Here is a 6,000-nt window from a genome sequence, read left to right as displayed (position 1 = left end):
CTGAAGTCAATTTTCACGTCTGTTGTCACAAATGTGCTGATCCCAAGAGGAACAGAGACCATTTATTGGCCAAAATAAGTGGATAAGTGGCTGCTTGACCTGTTATCTTAAAGCCATAGGCTTTCCCGGGGGAGACCTGGTGAGCTAAAGTGTGCAGGTACTGAAAGGCAGTTGTATTTTTAGCAGCGCCTTCAGCTTCAACAGACCCAACAATCTATGCTGTGGGAGTCAAAAGTGCTCTGGGGATGAGAGATCCAGAACAGAGCGTTTCAGTTTCTTAGGCTGGCAGTGCAAAGAATTTCACGATCACTTAATTCACCTGCATTTAAGAAGGGAAGAATAAGTTCCCTGATCTGAACAGGTTTCTCTCTCAATTATGCTGCTGAAAGGGTGCCAGACTATGCCAGTCTGAGGGTTTTGGGACCTTTCTAAGGAATGGGAAGGAACCGTGGATGTAACAGCTGTAGCAACAAACCTCTGGCTTACTCTGCTTTTCACACTTGAAAAGCATGAAAGCTTTTCCTCAAGATCAGTGTTACTACCTCTATTTTACCTCTCTTTTGAGTATATCATCACCAGGTTGATACTGTTGTTTCCCAAAAGCATTAACTCTTCAATAAACATGCCAATTCATCACCTGGGTGTGTTCATAGACAGGTGATTGCTGAATGTGCAGCACAGGAGTTTACTGGCATCCAACTCCTAAACTATTCCCAGCAAAGTATGTATAAATGATGGGACATATGCCTTATGCAGTTATTTCTGTAAATCCCAGAGGTGTTAATGCCCTGGCATGCAGGTAACCAAACCACGCCCTAACCAAATATTTAGATTTTTCCTGGCTTTGATTTCTACAGCATTACTGGAGGTAATCTTCTCAAACAGAATAAAAAGGCTAAGGGAAACTCTCAAAGTAATTTTAAGTGTTTATCAGATGCCTAAACCTGAACGTGTATCTTTTCTGCAGGTCTTTAGTTTAGTAGTGTACCAAATAATCCTCACCAAACTCTTCCAAAGCTTCTCCAAGCAGCTACCCAAAAAGTAACCAGATCTATGTTAACTTATTAGAGCTGAAGATCTAATCCAGAGTCTGCACGAAAGACAAGAGAGACAGACCATGAAAGTCTATTTAGAAATGTGCTTAACTAAGTTTTCTTTTTTTTTTTTTTTTTAATTTTTAATTTTTAATGCTTTGTTCTCCTGAAAGAAACCTCAGAAGCTAGTTGAAGGAGGAGACATTTTATTTCCCCAATTATCGTCAAGGAGAAAATTTTGCATGAGAACAGGTAAAATCAGAGGTTTTGGGGCTACCATTTGGGAAAAATGAAAAGTACGGAATGGCAATTTTGGCTCTGTAAGTAAAGCAATCAAAGCATCCCTGAGTGGTTTGTGCAGCAGAATAAAAGTAAGATCCAAACTTCTGAACCTAGTTGCCAACAGCGCTAGTACCACTGAACTTTGGGTAAGTGCATTGGCTCTCAACCTTGAACCAATTTCATAGTAAGGGCTCGCTGACTTATATAACAGTATCTGTGGTGAGCTGTAAGGAAATAAAAGGACTGTAAGATAACTGAGTTCAAAGTCATAACCAGTTTCAATACAATAAGGGATATTAAGGCTGATACATTTTATATGTTAACTGCAACTGTTTTATTTGGGTGGCTATTCTGCAGTGAGTTTGCTACAGGCACAGGTTTGCTATCAGCTTCAGTCTAGAAATGCTGCTGGGATAGAAAATGAAGTTTTTGCAGTAGGACTCAATGTAATTTACAGTGATTAAAGCAGTGACTGGCTTTCTCCTCTTCATGTTCTTTGCAATACGCAGCACTGTCTCCCAGCAGGAAAAGCTTATATGGATGTATATGTATGTTTATATATATGGGAAACTTAACAGTATGAAACTTTTAAAAAAGTGAATTATCAAGCAGTTGAAATATTCAGGGAAGCACTATCCAGCTAGTAGAGCAGATCCTGGATCTATTTTAAGGTATGCAAAAGGTTGCTTTATGCTAGATGCTAAGAGCAGGGAATAGTGGTTTGTAACTAACAAACTGAACAACCATCTTAGAATAGGAAAAAAAAAGGAAAAGAAAAAGACATTCCAGGCTAGGAAATAAATAATCCCATAGGTCGGTTGTTTCAGATTGACCTACCAGTGTATTCAAGCCCTCTTTGGAAGGGAATGAAAAATCTGTTCTTTGTGTCCAGCCAGACTGTGGTCTCCTCAAGGGGCAGTTTCAGGACTGTCCTGAAGAGTCACAGCTGCAATTAAAAAAGCCAGGGACGTTCACCTCTGCGCTCTGCCGAGGATGCTGATAAAACTTGCAGCCAGGCTGCTGAACTCCTGCTGGAGGGCTAACTTCTAGGCTTCTGCTCCCTGGATTGAAATGGACCTAATGAAGTGATTTCCCAGCCCTCCCACCCTTTAGCGTTTGCCAAGAGATCCCGTCTTCCTCTCACAGGTACGGTTCTGGGCAAATTTAGAGGGAGATATAAATAAAATGAGCAAACAGCTAGGAACAAAGTAACTGCAAACAGAAGAATCTTTTACTAACCATCTTGCACAATAAGGCTGGTGTTTATTTTGTGGTCAAATTTATCTGTGGCAGAAGCCAACCACATTATTTCAGTTTAGGTTTGCTGTGAATTTGGCCCAGCTTTCCTAATTTAAAGAAAAAAAGCTTCACAAGAGCCATCAGGTCTTGTGGAATGAAGACGGTTTAGGCTTCATACAAGAAGAGAAATGCAAGCTCAAATGTCCATTTTCACCCACCCACTGGATTTCAAGCTCTTACAGCTAGGGATGCCACCTTTAAATGTGAGGTGCCTAGGGTCAGCCTCAGCTTTTTAGTGCAAATATAACATTTTTCACCCCACAGTCTGAAAGAGACAAGACTCCTTTAGCATCATGTGCAGTGGTGTGTGAGCATTTGTTTCTTTCATTATCTAGTTTCATCCAGATCATTCCTGAAATATCTTTTGTAAATCATTTTTATGATGGGTTAAAATGTAATCTCTGCCAGGATTTTGATAAGCAGGATGAAAAATTATCTTTCTTAATGATAGTGTTCAGAATTAGTTATTTGTTTTCAGTATTTTTTTTTACTATTCAAATTCTATAGCACCACAAGGCTATGAGTGATGTTATTTTAATTCTTCATTCTGCAGTGGAAGAACCTTACTGATGTTACTGCTGTTACTGTTGTCTAATATTTCACAGTAACACAGATATTCTATTTGCTGAGGCTGATAATGGCCTCTCTGCAAGGAACAATTAAGTAGATTCTAACCTGTGACCTTAAAAATGGTTAACCTAAGGAGGGTGTGACAGAAAACTGCAAAGCCAAGAGTGACATAGGGAAGGTCAGTAGTTGTTTGTTCTGCCCTCTGATAGAAGAACTAGGATATATCAAATTAAATCCAGGTTGAGCCACGAAGATGATTAAAGGAGTGGAGCATCTCCCTTATGAGGAAAGGCTGAGGGAGCTGGGTCTCTTTAGCTTGGAGAAGAGGAGACTGAGGGGTGACCTCATTAATGTTTACAGATATATAAAGGGTGAGTGTCATGAGGATGGAGCCAGGCTCTTCTCGGTGACAACCAGTGATAGGACAAGGGGCAATGGGTATAAACTGGAACACAGGAGGTTTGATTTAAATTTGAGAAGAAACTTCTTCTCAGTAAGGGTGCCAGAGCACTGGAACAGGCTGCCCAGGGGGGTTGTGGAGTCTCCTTCTCTGGAGACATTCAAAACCCACCTGGACACCTTCCTGTGTAACCTCATCTGGGTGTTCCTGCTCTGGCGAGGGGATGGGACTAGATGATCTTTCCAGGTTCCTTCCAATCCCTGACATTCTGTGATTCTGTGAAAACAAAGAGAAGGAGGTGATTCTTCACACCCTGGGCAGAAGATATGTGGAGCTTGTTGTGAAGCAGTGTTAAGTCTACGTTGGTGAGTGAAAGGCTGGACAAGTGCATGGAACAGCTTTGACAGCTGCTAAATATAGAGATACCTAGCTCAGAAACTCCCCTGAGCTGAAAATACTTGAAGGATGGAAGAGTATTCTGGGGAAGTATCACCTACACTTACCTGGTCTTACTGCTACCTGAGCATTGCTGTATAGCCACAGATGGGGATAGCCCGTTGGCCTGAGGCTCTGACTGGCAGTGGCTAAGTGTTAAAAAATGGTGTGTAGAGAAGCTTAAAAACTTGACACACAGAAATCTCAAAGCTTACAGAAGTGCTTTGCATCTTTGGGGTTCAGAAGGAAAGTTGTTTTGTTTGTAAGAATTTCACCAATTCACAAGAACATTACCAATTTCTTCTCTTGCTTAGGATGAGGAAACTGCAATAACAGCTTTTTGAGTGGTCTTGTAGCTGAAACTAAGGTTGGCAAATAATTCAGAAAACTAAGGTGTTGGACAACCTTTTCTGAACCTCCTAAGAGAAGCTTGTTCAGCTCAGCATAGTTAGAAACAGAGAGACCAGGATATTTAGGCTGATATTTTTAATAGTATGTATCTTACTCAGGGAATCTCAGTACTGGATGAGTAAGTAGAACTGTAACATTATATTGTTGAATGTCTGCGGTCAGAGTAAAACACACTGCAAAGCAATCAAAAGATCTAAGCACACTGCAAAGCAATCAAAACCACAGTTTCTTTCTAACAGGATTTGAGATCAAACTGTCTGATACCACAACTGTGGTGCCTGCAAGGGGGGAAGAGCCTGAATGAAAACCCTCATAACAGGATGGGTGCCTCTGACTTGCAGGATCAAGCCTTTCTTTTGGACTATGTGGAAGAAGATCAAGGTGCGAAAGAGCTACAGGGATTGCATACATTTCATTCTGAAGATTGAGCTAAAACAATTATTCTTGTCATTGAAAACAAGGACTTACTGAACAAGAATGATTAGTGTAGCTTGGTTCAGATCACAGTTTCAGGTGCCATTTGTCTTGAAGTGATAGTGGTACCTGGATGAAGGGGGCCAGGGAGGTTTGTACATGTAGTAGGGTGCATAAGGGCTTGGATTTCCAAGAGGCTTTCTAAGCAGCCATAGTATGAAGGGAAAGGCCCCTGGGTGGATAAATAACTGGTCAGAAGACGTGAAACAGAAAGCAGTAGAGAATGATCTGTTCCATAAAAATGTTTGCTGAACGTTCAGAAGACAGAAAGTGAATCAGCTATGAGGCAGCACTGTGAAAGGAGGGAAGGAGACAGTCAGAACCTTTGCCTCTGTGTAACGATCTGTGGCTGAGCCGTGTGTTGATGACTGTGGAGGTTTGGTTCCCTCATCTCAAAAAGACATGGACAGGAACTGAAAATAGTTCAGAGCTGGACCTCTGATCTCACCCAAGCACAGACGTTGCTCTGCTCCTGTGTCAGCGTGTGGCTTTCAGACCAATGCTGTGTCCTGAGAAGCAGATCGAGATGCATGAGCTTAACAGGCAGGAGGAAGAATCAGTGGATGAGCATACACAGCTTCAGAGCTGAGGCTCTGGACATATATGTGTTGCTGGTGGTTTCTTCAGCGAGTCCTCTGGAATTGTGCTCCATGTCAGAGGACTTAGTCACAGCCTTATTTGCTGAAAATAATATTTCTTTAAAATATTTCTTTATAATATTTCTTTAAAATAGCCATGATATTTCCATGTTTTTGAAGTGAGTCCAGGGCTATAATGTTTTTTTTTTTTTCAAAGAGAATTAATGTATATTTTGCATGGCAGGATTAATGATGTTCCAGCTACTTTACTATACATCTTCCTAATATAAGAACCAATAGAAATTATGTTCAGTTCTATGCAGGTGCAATGAGCTGGGCTTCAGTGAATTTGTTTGATTGCAAGTGAAGTGCCAGGGGCAGAATTTTCTATCATTAATTGTAGTTAAGGATGATACAGTCTGTCATTTTGAAGTTTTTGTACAATAGACTAGTTAAAATTCCTATAACTTTCATATATTTTCATTCTTTTTGGTCTATGTATGTGACACTGCTTTTT

This window comes from Columba livia, chromosome 3, assembly GCF_036013475.1.
Source record: "Columba livia isolate bColLiv1 breed racing homer chromosome 3, bColLiv1.pat.W.v2, whole genome shotgun sequence".
In the NCBI taxonomy this organism is placed as follows: domain Eukaryota; kingdom Metazoa; phylum Chordata; class Aves; order Columbiformes; family Columbidae; genus Columba; species Columba livia.
Note: the sequence above shows the minus strand (reverse complement) of the source record.